Genomic DNA, 15,529 nt, shown 5'->3' on the forward strand with positions numbered 1-15,529 from the left:
TTATTATTATTATTATTATTATTATTATTATTATTATTATTATTATTATTATTATTATTATTGTTAATTATTATTATTATTATCAATAAAAAGTATTATCATTAAACATTGCTATTTTGTTACTATCGTTATTATCATTAAAGTTATAATTAGGATTATTATTATTATTATCATTTAAAATAGTTATTAATATTATCATTATCATAACATTTATTATTATTAGTATTATTATAATATTAGTAACACTTGATTATTATTATTACTATTATTATCATTAAAATGAACGCGATATAAACTAATGAACTCACCAACCTTTTGGTTGACACTTGAAAGCATGTTTATTCTCAGGTTTGAAAGAAATCTTCCGCTGTGCATTAGCTCATTTTAAGGATATTACTTGGAGTCTTTCATGACATATTTCAAAAGACGTTGCATTCGAGTCGTTGAAGTTCATTAGAGATTATTATTAAGTAAATGACAGATTAGGTCATTTATAGTTTGGATATTATGAAATGGTATGCATGTCTGTCAACTTTCGATGTAATGAAAGATTGTCATTTAAAAACGAATGCAATGTTTGTAAAATGTATCATTTAGAGGTCAAGTACCTCGCGATGTAACCAACTATTGTAATTTGTTTATAATCGATGTGGACTTTGTCCGGATGGATTAGGACGGGTTATGAAAAACTCAACCAAAAATTTAACTACAAACTAAACTTTTTTTCCGATATTATGGGTTTCAACTTTGTGTTATTTGTTTTTTTTAGGTTATAACTTGCTTGCTTTATTATCAGTAACTCAACATTACTACTGATTAAACTGTTTTGTTTTATTAACAACCTAACAAATACGAAGTACTATATAAAATATAATTATTCTGAAAATTCATATTTTGATTTGTCTTTAAAAAAAAACTGCGAATTTGTGAGTCTTAAGCTAGTAATAACAGTAATAATATAATTAGCATAATCACGTAATCAAAATTTTATGCAATTGTAATTGTTCATTGCCGTATATATTTATCTATTTTTTTTTTATTTTTTATTTTTGAAAGCAATTGGTATTAGAACTCATGAACATTACACAAATAACCGTATATATTTGTGGGTTGTAATAGTCATGTAGCTATCGTTTGCCGCTCGAGGATGGGCTTCCCATATTTGTAACACGCGTAAAAATCAGAGAATTTTTGCTTTTTTTTTTTTTTTTTTTTTTGCTAAATAAACATAAACAATAATAATATTAAGAGTAATAATAGTTATGTTACTATGATTATTATTATTATTTTGAAAGACTATTGTTTGGCATCGAATACTCTCATTTGTCAGCACGCACGCACGCACGCACTTTTAGACGGAAACTAAATGTGAATCGGGCCTAAATCATGCACCCGGGTGGATAAAACCTCCCTCACAGACTTTTTACAGAGACAGAGATCGAACCTCCGACCTTAACCATGCCCAATGCACAAGGCAATGGGGTTGTACCACAGGAACACGAAAGTCGGTACACATTATTATTTAGACAAAATTTCATTCCTCGTTCCTGAACTTTACATCGATTTTGACTCCCTGTCCTTTTTCTTTTTTTTGTGCATTCCTCGTCCCTAAACTATCAAAAGAGTACATCCCTCGTCCACCGTCTACTTTCTGTCAATTTCAAACGTTAAGTATAGTCATGTGCGAAGCATGTGAGGGTATTTTAGTCTTTTCGACATGTTCTTCCCTTTACCCCATCTACATCCATCTTGACTTCTCCCCGTAGAATTAAAACCATGGCTGTGTTTTCACCTCTTTTCTCATTTCTTTTTTTTTTTCTTTTCAACATCAAATCAAAAATAGAAATCAAAGAAGTAAATAAATTATATTCTGTAATTAACATTAACATTATAACTGTGTTTTATCAATACCCATCACTCCAAACTCACCAACCACCATGGCTGCAGTCATTCTCCTCCCTTATAAAAAAACCTTAGCTGATGTTCACTTGTCTTCATCATCAAATCAAAATCAAATTAATCATCCCCAAATTAAAAACCCTAATTTTATACTTCTATAAAATCAAGAAATCAAAATTATAAATCCTGAACACCTAATCGATTTTGTAAGTCACCTTCATCATCATCAACTCGTCACCATGAACACCTAATCAACTCGTCTCATCTAAAATCTGGATTTGATATTCATCATCATCAACTCGTCTCAGTTTTGGGGTTTTGTGTCTCGCCACCACCTACAACGATCTGGATTTTTTGTTCCTCGTCACCAACACAGCAACAATTGACAGCTGATGTTCTCACCAGATCTGATGTTCCCATCGAAATACGTAGCAAATCATCTCGAGAATGCTCGACTTGCAGTTTCAGAACACGAGATTAACTCAATCTCTCCAATTTATGCACAAAACTGATCCAGAGACATCGATGTTGATGTTTTCGGTTATAAGAAGAACACGATGTGATTCGCTACGAATTTGTGAATGTAAATCTGAATAGTTGATGCACGAGACTTCGATTTTGTTCAAGGAACACTATGCTATCTTCAATTTACTGAATGAAACATCACAAATAGATTTGAGAATTTGAAATACAGTATGAAGATGAAGAAGCTCGTACAGTAAAAGTTGAAAAAAAATATCTTGAACTTGATTTTTGATTTTTATATTCGTATTTGTAATTCTAAAATAATAATCTGTGATTGATATTCGTGAACTAGGGTAATTTATGGAAGAAGAGGAATGAATTTGATTTTATTAGGGATTACGATTTATAATTTTGGGACTAAATTGAATATAGAAGAAAAAGACATAATTACGCTCCTCGTCCATGTAGTTTAATGACCATTTTACCCACACATGCTCTGCACGTGATAGGAGGGTAACGGCAAAATTGACAGAAAGTAGACGGTGGACGAGGGATGTACTATTTTGATAGTTTAGGGACGAGGAATGCACAAAAAAAAGAAAAAGGACAGAGAGTCAAAATCGATGTAAAGTTCAGGGACGAGGAATGAAATTTTGTCTATTATTTATTTTATTTATAATTTTGTACAGCATATATTTCGTAATTTGGTTATTGTGTTAGTTTTTTTTTTTAAACTACGCATTAGTTACATCATATACTTCAATAATACACATATCGTTGGTTTCTGAAAGTTATGAGTGAAAAAAAAAAATAAAAATAAAAAAAAACTAAAGCTTTTAACGGATACACAGCCCCGACGGGTAAAAAAATATTATTGTGAGTGTGCCTTTGATACAAGGGATTGTGTCCCGCGAATGTCATCGATATATACACTTAATACCAACTTATAATTGAGTTTATAATTTACGAGCTTAATATGTACACTTTTATAATAGTAATCCATGTTCTAAGTCACACGAAATTGTGGATTATAAACTAGTAAATATAAATGTTCTATAAGAAATTATTATAGATTATTAATTAATACAAGAAAGTGTGGGTCAACGTGCATTGGGGCCCACTTTTAATCGGTTACCCAACCTGCCCTGCAACCCATATTGCCACCCCTCACAATACATTTCAAAAGATCAAGATGTGGGGTGTACTCATAAAAAAGGCTCTTTTCCAGTCGAAAGTTCCAGGAGCAGCAGCACTCCAAATGCGTAGATGTCATCATTCAGGATAATAGATAGAGATTGGATGTGTTCATAAGCAACACCACCACCATCCGTTTCAGAAGCCTAATTAAGATTTAACATAAAATAATGAAGAAACCAGAAGTTGTGGGCCGCACATTGCCCAGTCTGTAACTGTATCAAGGTTGGAGAACTCGGTTCTCGGAGAGATCTCGTTTGGGCGTTTTTTAGGAGATCTCGGCATCTCGAAAAAATCTCGAGGAGATCTCGGACGTTGACTTGTGTTGACTTTTTAGTTTCTTAATATAAATATATATAATTAATAATTTATGTATATTTATATAAATTTTTACGAGTTTTTATGATAAAATCTGAGAAATGAGCGAGAAATTACGAGAAAATCCGAGAAATTATGAAACAAATCCGAGAAATTACGAGAAGGTCCGAGAAATTGCGAGAAACTCCGAGAAATGAGCGAGATAATCCGAGAATCGTGGCGTTGACCGAGATTTTACCCGTTGACCAAGAAATCTCAGCGAGATGGGAAAATATTCTCGCCTGACTTTTCAAACCGAGATCTCCCCGAGATCTCGCCGAGAAATTCCGAGATTTACAACACTGAACTGTATGGATAGCGTTACATAGGATTCAATGCAACACTGATTGAGAAATGGCTAGACGTGAAAAGTAATTATCTAGATATTTATTAAGTGAAGGGTAGGTAACGAAATCCATAATCTCCACCCATTAGAGAGGGCAAGATGATTGGGTTAGACGGGTTGGTTGATGGGTCAAAAATGGGTTTGGGTTGAAACAAGTCATTTATTTATTTGTATGTCTAAATAGACCAGGTCAACTTGGGCTAACCTGTAGATGCATTTTGTCCCAAAAAAAAAAAAAAATATAATAATAATAATAATAATAATAATAATAATAATAATAATAATAATAATAATAATAATAATAATAATAATAATAATAATAATAATAATAATAATAATAATAATAATAATAATAATAATAATAATAATAATAATAATAATAATAATAATAATAATAATAATAATAATAATAATAATAATAATAATAATACTAATAATAATACTAATAATAATAATAATAATAATAATAATAATAATAATAATAATAATAATAATAATAATAATAATAATAATAATAATAATAATAATAATAATAATAATAATAATAATAATAATAATAATAATAATAATAATAATAATAATAATAATAATAATAATAATAATAATAATAATAATAATAATAATAATAATAATAATAATGTATATAATGAAAATTTTAGCTATGATTATATAAAAAAAAAATATTACGATAATGATCTACTACTGTGAATAGAACTATCAAGCTGATTGTATGCATTGTAAACAGACTTTGAGGGACTTTTAACTTGTTCGACCCATTTGATCCATTTTCCTTTTAGCTATTTTTTGTTTAACTCCATAAAGATAAAAACTACCCGACACAAACCATTTTTAAATCTTTAGTAAAATAGGTTGAATATAACACGTCTAACAACTATGCATGTACCTCGGATATAGCAGTGTTGATTGTTAGGGGCTTCAAAACAGCTAGACCGCAGTCAGAGATGCGAGGAGTTAAATCTTCATCAAGTAAAAAAAAAAAAAAAAAAAAAACAATAGAAGGCACACATATGGAGTGCAAGTAGCTGAAATAGATCATATTAAAGTAAAAACAATGATAAAGAAAATAATAATAATTTTGCTTTTACGAGACATATATAAAGAAAATTTGGAATTAATGAGTATGAGATGAGATACTTCACAGCTCGAGCTATTCCAAGAGCAATTCGAAGGCGAAGTCCCCAAGATAAAGGCATGTATATTTCCGAATGCAAAGCATAATCAAGAGACAGATTTCTTACATATTCATATACAACCAACCATATGTTGTCCCTGGTTCTACGCAATACCCATGAAGTGTTATGATGTTAGGATGCCTTAAACGGGACGCACTCCATATGTTGTGTCCCTGTTCTACGCAGTACCCAGACATTATCTAAAGCTAAATAAGAAAAATGGTTTAAATAAGTTGAAAGTTGTCACCCCTAAGTCCCAAAGCATACTTTTAACCCATTCAACCTATTTCCCTGTACCACTAAAAACGTGATTATTATTTTGACCCTTATCCCTTGTAAGAAGTTGTCACCCCTAAGTCCCAAAGCATACATTGATAAGAAGTGTTCCGGTAAACCCAACCGTACCCATTTTGACCTGTATCCTTATCTTCCCAACCTGCCGACTTAGCTACCTTTTTGATGAAAACAGTGTCAAAAATGTATCTGGCCATCAGGGAACTCGGCTCGGCTCTGTACACAGTGCCTATAGATCATCCTTCTCCTAGAAAATTATTTCTATCAAAACCTATTTGTAGCTAACTCCAGTTCAGCCACAGTGTATAACTTCGCACCTAATGGCACTCTGTTTTTCTTAGCAAAACTTCTTCTTTTATTCAATCTCACAACTTTATTACAGACTGGAGCTACATGTTTTAGGTAAGTAACAGGGTGAGCTGATAAGCGATACTTCCGGGCTTTCCTCAAGGACTGTAGATGAACTATCTGTATTGTAATATAACATATAATATGGTGATTAGTATTCAATAACTTCATGCAATTATTATTAGTGCATATTATAATTATAATAATAATTATATTAGGGCTTACCTCTGGCCATACTAATTGGAAGAGATAGATGGTGACCCTTCACTGCTCTCTGGTCTTTTTTAACTTTCTACAACGATTTTGAAAGTTAGAGACAAGCACATACAACTGAACTTGGGAATTAGAACATCTTTTTTGTGTATACAACTGAACTTATGATTTGGGGCAATATTTTTACGTACAACCAACATGAGAAGTTACAAAAACACAAATCCTATCCGATTTAGGGCGACGGAAACGCACGGCGTAGCACAGGTTTTGGGTGATTAGCAAGTCTAATTCGGATCCTCGTCAACACACTCCAATCCTATTCGGGTCAATCGTTCCACCACCGCCACCGGAAACGAATCCTTCAACCTCCTATCCACCCACCGTCTCAACCTCCCTTCAACTCCTGCCACGTCACCATCTTCCATCACACCTCTCGCCGTTCTAACCACCATTATTTTGACATCATAGAAAGGTAATTAATAGTTGACAAACATATATTACTAACTAAAAAGACAGATATGAAGTTTGGTTACTGTTTGTGGTGTGCATGAAAATCACATCTAACATGTATTATATTTAGACTGTTTAAGATGACACACACCATCTATAACAGGTAACAATTTGTGCTGACAGGGTTAACATTAAGATTAAAATTGGTGGCAAACTTTTTTCGTTATTAATATAATAGAAAACCAAAAAAAAAAGCAACTGAGACGACACAAGATTAAGTTTGTTCGCTGACTGCCAATGAGGAGATTCTAATGAACTGGTTATAATTCATAAGTTCATACATTCACTGTCAAAGGTAATTTTAATATCTAAAATACAAAAAACCTAAAAATTGATTGCAACTATCATAAACCCCTAAGAATATCCTAATATTAAGCTATTTCATTTAATCAATGGTGATCCATCATCAATGCATTATTATCATAAACACTAACATTTTCCAAATACCAAAAATATAATCCATCAATGTCAATCAATAACCACATATCAATGTTAACTAATCACTACTACGTGATGAATAACAATTACCTAATACCAAACTACCTCATTAAAACAACCATCAATGCAAATTGATTAAATAACTATCAAATTTTCAAAAAACGAAAACCTAGATGACGACAACAAATAGATCATAAAACCTAACAGATTTCAAATTCTGAAACGAACCATCATTCAATGGTTAGCAATCATAAATACAAATCGATTATTGAATAATTATTAGAATTCAAAAACCAAGAAAATGCTCGCAGAAACCTTAAAAAACTCAAATTTTCTGAAAATCCAAACGAATCAGTAATCAATCGTAGCTCGGGCTTTCCTGATAATTTGTTTCCTTTGTCAGTAACGATATAGTTGTGATTAATAATTAATAATTAATAATTAATAATAATAATAATAACAATAATTATAAGTAAAAAGTGTGGGGGTTTTACCATCGTAGTATTTTTAGCTGCTAGGATGATTTGGAAACTTACAACTGTGAGTTTCAACTGTGTGTGAGATAAACTAACCAGCCCACGATAGTTTTCACTTTTCAGTTACAAGAAAATCAAAAATAACCTTTTTCTGCATCATTCAATTGAAAACGACAGTTGAGTATCCAATTATCGAGTCTGGTGGGTCCGATTTACCTTCTTCTTCTCCAATTTGAGTTTCTAGGGTTTACTATTTCTTTCAAAAAGTTTTCTGGAATAGAATTAGTATGAGTATTCCAGATAGTATCTGGAGCTTAAACCCGATATATGTAAATTTTACGCATTTAGTCCCCCAAGTTAGAAAAATAGAAAAAACTGCTCAAACAGTGACGTTACAGTATCAAACTCGATTCAAGCAATTTCATGGCTTCATCTTCATCAAAAAATCACCTGTAATAATAATAATAATAATAATAATAATAATAATAATAATAATAATAATATAATAATAATAATAATAATAATAATAATAATAATAATAATTAATCACCTGTAATAATAATAATAATAATAATAATAATAATAATAATAATTAATTAATTAATTAATTAATTAATAATTAATAAAAGTAATAATTACGGAGTAGATGTGAAACATACGTCCTTCTAATAATTAACAACCACTTCAGCACTCTCTTTTACCTGAAAAGCTACATATGAAAGTTAATTGTTTTTCAATCAAAAAATGAAACTACGACTTATTTTGTATATTTACAATTCCTTAACGCAGCTTCAATCTCATATGTAGTTCATAGGTCAATTCGTTAAAGTAGCTTCTGTGCACTTAGTCTATCGAATTATATATATATATATATATTCAACCTCCAGTTATAAATTAAAAAAAAAAAAAAATACATTCAACCCAGATTCAAAAAAAAATAAAAAAAAAATCCAATCCACAATCAATTGAATCGACAACATGTCTGACCCATTAACCGCTTCCGTTGGCCTACTCACATATTTGGCGGTAAAATTCTTTCTCTTTCAAATTTTGTTGCCTAGATTTTTGTTTAGTTAAAAATTGAGAATTATTTGGGTGACCGGCGAGTGTAGGTTTTTTTTTTTTTGGAATGAATGTGAGGTGGGGAGAGATAACTGCGGGACCCACTATTTATATCGTTTATATTATTATTAGAAATTTTTTAATGACACTCTTATGGTTGTTATTAAGATGTAACTTCCAACTAATTTCCCTTTACAATTCAAAACCGTAACTTTCACGTAAAATTTCTCTTCAAAAAGTCAATGTCTCATATCCTTTTTTGTTTAATGAAAGATAAAAGTAACTAAATAACTCCATATTTTCTACTATCCCATCACTTCAACACCATTTTCATCACAACTTTTTTCATTGTTCATGTTCGTACTGTATTCTTTTAATATATAATTATAAAATTATAATTAATTTTTATAAAACCCAAGTGTGACTATGAGGAAAATGTAGTCGACATTTATAATATTTCGTTTAATATGTCTGAGAAAATGAAAAAGGATTTGACTCGTGATGAAGGATTAAACTACCATTTTCAAAGAATTATTATCAAGTTTATATGTTCTTGCTGGGCACCCTTATTGTAGTATTGTTATTGTTGTCAAAGATATTATTTTTGATCACGATCATCTCTGTTTTTGGATTAGGATCCTAATCACGTAAAACGTTCACACATGTACTGTTAGAAACCCCTTCACTTTATGAGAAGAATTACGTATAAATATGAAGAGGTACAAAGATACTAGATGATCGATACTGCACAAGTTTCAATTGTAATTGAATCCAAAAAAACAGAAAACTGTAACACGATGAAAAATTGGAAAGTTATTTAAAACCTTTTATTTTCATTTAATAAATAAAAGGGAAATGAGACATTGACTTTTTGGGGAAATTTTGGACTTGGGTATAGCAGTTAAAAATTAGGGACGGAAGTTTTGAATTGTAAAGGGAAATTAGTTGGAAGTTACCTCTTAATTATTATTATTGTTGTTGTTGTTACCTCTTAATTATAATAATAATAATAATAATAATAATAATAATAATAATAATAATAATAATAATAATAATAATAATAATAATAATAATAATAATCATCATCATAATCTTTAAACCTTTTTAACTTCGCTGTCCGTCGCCGACGCTCAATCATCTCCGCCGCGAAATAAAGAACCTCGTGCGCTGATCAAATAACCGTTTTCTTCGTAACCACTTTCCAGATTTTGTTTTATAATCGATATGGTTACCGATGACCATATTCACTTGGATGAGGTGTCGGAATGTTTACTTATTTCAGTGAACCGTCGTCGACTTTTTATATATATGTATATATATTTTTTAATAACAGCTAAGTATAATGTTTTTGCTATCCACAGATCAATTAATTTTATTACAAACAAACATTCTCAGCTGGGAACTCTTTACCCAATATACATTTATTATTATTTTTTTTTCTTTTTTTAATAAACATTTATATTTATCTATAAAGGCAGAAAATAAATAACTAATTAGATATATGATAAATTATAATATATTTTGGTATTTTACAGGGCCTATATAACGAACAACCCGAAAATAGGCGAATATTTCTGAAGGGATTGGCAATATTTCTTACGGTTCTCTTCGTTGCATTCGTTATAGTATCTTTGGTGGTTCTACAATTTTGGCCTCCTAAAATAAAAGATATCCAAGCAGACTTACTTATCAAAGACATGAAAATTAAGAACGGATCCATTATATTCACGCCAACTTTAATTGCCAATGTCACACTAGAAAAAGATATAAAAACAGTGATGGTCCACCCGGAGGGTGGATCGTATAGTCTCCAGGCCCGGGTAGGAAATAATAAATCTTTTCTAGCCTTTTCTCAAGGAGAGTTCGTCTTCAGCGAACAACAGCAAATTATTCCGATTCCGTTCAACACGATCACAACACAATACACGGAAGACGCTGAAGATGTGATAATGATGTTTTCTGGGGTGTTCAGAATGTACACGACACCCCTCAAACATCTCGGGTTTCCACATCTCCATAAACATCTCCGCTTTACATGTAACTTAGTCTATAATCGCCGTTACAAAAGATTAGCATTTGAACTATGTATGTAATTTATAATAATATATGCCGAGTGTGTTTGTATTTAAGCAATTATGCTAGTGTGTTTTGTATTAATAATAAATAAATGATGAGTGTGTTTGTAGTTAAGCAATTATGCTAGTATACGTGTTTGTATTAATAAATATTTGTTTATAATAAATATTTTTTGCCGTAAAAAAATATATATTAAGCTTAGATATGAAAAAGATTTCATTTAGGAGCAAAAATCTCTACCTTTGAAAAAATATGACGGTTTCATGAGTCGTTTGTTGTTGACTTGTTGATGAATATCTAGGGGCATAAAGGTAAAATATTTTAAATCTTAGTAGGAAAGAGACAAATGTAAGGTAGGATAAATCTAGACCATTAGATCTTGTAAAATAAGGCTATCCTAAGGTAGAAATTATTTCCTGGAGGGAGCTTTTTGAAATCCAAGCTAATATTGATTGAGTTTGCTTTAATATGAAGAGGGGAAGGGGATTGGTCAAAGTACGTACATACTTTTGGTCAATAATTTGACAAATAAAAGGTTCTGAATAACTACGTTCTTCATGAAAGTTCAAATGGCTGCAAACAATTAATATGTTATGGACAAGTCTTACATGATGAAGATGATTCAGTATCAACAGTGACATTTAAGTAAACTTTCACAGCCAACAACATATCAATGCTACATGCATGTTTGGCAAGTGAGGATCTTCACTTTGTCAGACTTGAAAAAGAGATGAATGCAAGATATAATAAGTTTTTTCTGTTTAAAAAATAATAATAATAATAATAAATAAACAAATCAAACTTCGATATCGTATACTGTTAATACAAAAGCATATACACACATAAAGAGTCAATAACCAGTCTCTTTCTCATCTCTCCTTCACCATCTTCATCAACCTTACCATCTTTAAAAATTAATAGGTAATCACATTAATTCTCTTATTAGAGAACCGTCCAAAACTCACTTTCTCTCTCTCTATCCAAATACGCTACCTAAACTTCTCCGGTGACCTAATCTTCATCCTCACAGCCGCCGCCACCACTTTTCTTCTCAAGTCATCTATACTTCTACTTGGCGGTTTGTAACCACCTTGGTGATGCACTTTCCGACCACCGGCATCTCGCCGGTGGTCCGGATCTTATCGCTTTTTGCTAATAAATACAACCACCTCGCCTTCTTTTCTGGTGACTTCGTTTGCCGTCGGTTACTCCGGTCTCTCTTCTTTCTCCCAGGCAGCGATTCCGGTGGGTTATCATCGGGATCTGGGTTTTTGGTCGGGTTTTTGCGTACACGCGATGGTTTTTGGGATAGTTGGTTGCTCGTTAAAGCTCTTCCTCTCCTCGCCGTTGCTGTCTTCGTTCCGTCGGTGGTGTAGGCGACGAATTCCAGTTAGAATTCTACAACACAAAGGTATGATTCTCAGTTTCGTTTTAAGGTTGGGGTTACTTTTTGAGCAGGTGGTTGGTGTTTTTATATGTTGAAACTTGTGGGTTCCGGTGGCTGAAAGCCGCCTATGGATACTGTGGATGGACGACGGAAGCTAGCGGCCTTTATTGGTTGCTAGCGGCCGATGGTTGTTCACGGAGGTCGTGGGTGGTTATAACCCCGACGTTGTGGCAGTTTAGGAAGGTCGGCGACTGACCGGCGACGCCGACGGCAGATGGTGGCTCCGGCTGCTGATGATGTTGTCGGTGGCTGCTAGAGGTCGTAGGTGGCTTCTGCTGAGTGCTGGCGGCTGCTGGTTTTTGCTTCACCAAAAAATCACCTGTAATAATAATAATATAATAATACAAGAAATTATTATAGATTATTAATTAATACAAGAAAGTGTGGGTCAACGTGCATTGGGGCCCACTTTTAATCGGTTACCCAACCTGCCCTGCAACCCATATTGCCACCCCTCACAATACATTTCAAAAGATCAAGATGTGGGGTGTACTCATAAAAAAGGCTCTTTTACAGTCAAAAGTTCCAGGAGCAGCAGCACTCCAAATGCGTAGATGTCATCCTTCAGGATATCAGATAGAGATTGGATGTGTAGATGTCATCTCCCTGCACCAAATAAAGAAAACATTAAATTAGTCTAGCAAATCATCTACAATCCAATATGAACAAGGAAATCGATCATGGTTGAACAAATTAGTAATAGTAATATGAATGTTGACCAAATGGTATTTGACATGAATAGCTGCAAGCCTAGTGTAGACCATTCTCACACGCAGCACCACGAGTCTGAAAAATGAAGCATATCGAGTGAACAGCATGATTAAGCATTAAATATATACTTATATATTTAAAAGGGCTTAAGACAAAACCCTTGTTCGCGATATTTCTCCCAGTATCATTGGAGGTGCTGTATAGAACCTGTTCTCGATGTAGAACTATAAACAGTTAAACACCTTGAAAATCAGTTCTAAACACCCTAACTCTCTCGTACACTCATTAATTTTTAAAGCAAAAGATGATCAATTATTAATGTTTACTATTATTATGACAAAATTGCACCGGGGTCCCTGTGGTTTGTTCGAAACAACAAGCGGAGTCTAAAAGATTTTTTTCACCTTGGGGGGTCACTGTGGTTTGCAACAGTTTCATCGGGGGTCCAACAGCCTAACATCTGTCTAAATTTAACGTTTTTAAGCCTCACATGATTTGCACATGAGGGTACTTTCGTCTTTTTAATACATATTCTCCCTTTTAATCTTGTTTTCTTTTAATAAAACTAAATCTCACACACACACACACACACACACACACATATATATATATATATATATATATATATATATATATATATATATATATATATATATATATATATTCTCAACCCCCTTTAACTCTAGTTACCTGCACCCAATTACTTGAAACCATATCATCTTTCTAAATTCCCCTTTAACCATCATTTCTTCAATTAGAACTAAATCACACATAGATATCAAACCTTTGGTCTATATTTTCTCCAGATTTCTCCACCACTGGCTGTCACCGTAACCACCACCACCGCCGACACCGTAATCACCACCACCGCTGCTATAACACTAACAACAATAATGAAGCCGGATTCAGAATTGAATCTTGGAGAGGGAACCTGTGAAGAAATATGATCGATTCTTCCAAAACCACATACGACGTGGAGTGAAGAAATCATGTCTTATTTTTAGATCTTAATGACCGATTATACTTTTTTGTTTGATTGCAGCTTTAAAGTTGTGAAAGGGCCGCATCGACATCGAAAGTGATAGATCTGGGTTTTGTGCCTAGATCGGCATCAATGATGGTAACTGATGGTGATTAACGATAGCGGTGTTGAAACCCAGATATTCCTCATGTATTAAAACCCAAATTAATTGTGTTGCTTTTCTGAATTTAAGTTTATGTTTACTTTGTTATTAAGTTATGAAATACTCATTAAAATAGTCATTTGCTGAACTTGAATTTGAGTTTATGTTTACTAAAATTGAATTTACGTTACTGAATATATGAGTTTATGTTTAAGTTACTTAATTTTTGATTTTAAAACAACAGCAATAACCCAAGTTAATACTTGATTTAAGAAGCCTGCCTAATTTGATCTGATACTTGATGATAATCGATTAATAAAAAGGATTGAAAATTGATGATGATGATGATGATGTTCAATTAAAATATTTTGTGGGGTTTTGTAGAGAGAAGAAGAAATGAGTGCAGATAAGACCTAAAAGGGTAAAAAGGAATTAAAAAGACGAAAATACCCTCATGTGCAGGTCATGTGAGTCCCCAAAACGTTAAATTTAGACAGACGTTAGGCTGTTGGACCCCCGATGAAACTATTGCAAACCACAGTGACCCTCAAGATGAAAAAAATCTTTTAGACTCCGCTTGTTGTTTCGAACAAACCACAAGGACCCCCGGTGCAATTTTGTCCTATTATTATTGTTATTAGCATGATGCAGCTATAAGCTTATCAATTTTAATTTTTACTTAATAGTGCTAGTTACATCTATTCTTGCAACATGATTATAACTTTTATTTCTTTGCATTTATTTTTATTTATTTTTTTTATTTTGTTTGAACGGTTGACACTACCAAGTATTAAAAAACCATATCTCATACTATGAACCATCATTCCGATCCTAACAAAACCATGTTCAGACCCATATTTGATCAAGGCATACCTCAAATGATGGATACTGCAACTAGCATTAAACCGTCCCGTATGCCGTTTTCTGCAAAAATATTTGAAACAATAAAATAAATCTACTAGAGAAAACATGAAAATCAAACTAGTCTTTAAAAGCTAGTTTACGGTAAGAACCATTACCGTATTACTTATACTATACATTCTGTAATCTACGGAAGGTAGTTTACGCTAATCAGGAGCCCACACATCATTGACAATGGCAACTTTAAGATAACTTCTAGTTCAATAACATAAATATAAGGTTTACATAGTAGAATACAAATCACTATATCACACCAAGCTGTAGATAAAGAAACTAATCATAAGGCCAGTGTGAATTCCTAACACATAAGCTAACTAGTAACATCAACAAATATAATCATAATCATTACAAAATACTTATAATTTCAGTCTACCTTAGCTTCCATTCTTTAACATATACTAATAGGATCAAAGTTAAAAAAAAAAAAAAAAAAAAAAAAAAAAAAAAACCTCATG

General features: G+C 32.2%; 3 long non-coding RNA genes across 3 annotated transcripts; 1 reads left to right on the plus strand and 2 right to left on the minus strand.

The window, feature by feature from the left end:
* Window positions 1–5,308: 5,308 nt before the first annotated feature.
* Window positions 5,309–8,183, minus strand: LOC139897508 (uncharacterized). Its single transcript, XR_011776604.1, has 3 exons — window positions 7,752–8,183; window positions 6,322–7,636; window positions 5,309–6,216 (listed from the first exon to the last, which is right to left on the minus strand). It is a non-coding gene; the product is annotated as an uncharacterized lncRNA (long non-coding RNA).
* A 3,426-nt stretch (window positions 8,184–11,609) lies between these two features.
* Window positions 11,610–13,619, minus strand: LOC139902808 (uncharacterized). Its single transcript, XR_011777712.1, has 3 exons — window positions 13,038–13,619; window positions 12,812–12,924; window positions 11,610–12,637 (listed from the first exon to the last, which is right to left on the minus strand). It is a non-coding gene; the product is annotated as an uncharacterized lncRNA (long non-coding RNA).
* LOC139902807 (uncharacterized) lies at window positions 11,689–14,301 on the plus strand. Its single transcript, XR_011777711.1, has 2 exons — window positions 11,689–12,282; window positions 14,072–14,301. It is a non-coding gene; the product is annotated as an uncharacterized lncRNA (long non-coding RNA).
* Window positions 14,302–15,529: the final 1,228 nt, after the last annotated feature.

The sequence above is a fragment of the Rutidosis leptorrhynchoides genome, chromosome 3 (assembly GCF_046630445.1).
Source record: "Rutidosis leptorrhynchoides isolate AG116_Rl617_1_P2 chromosome 3, CSIRO_AGI_Rlap_v1, whole genome shotgun sequence".
Classification (NCBI taxonomy): Eukaryota; Viridiplantae; Streptophyta; class Magnoliopsida; order Asterales; family Asteraceae; genus Rutidosis; species Rutidosis leptorrhynchoides.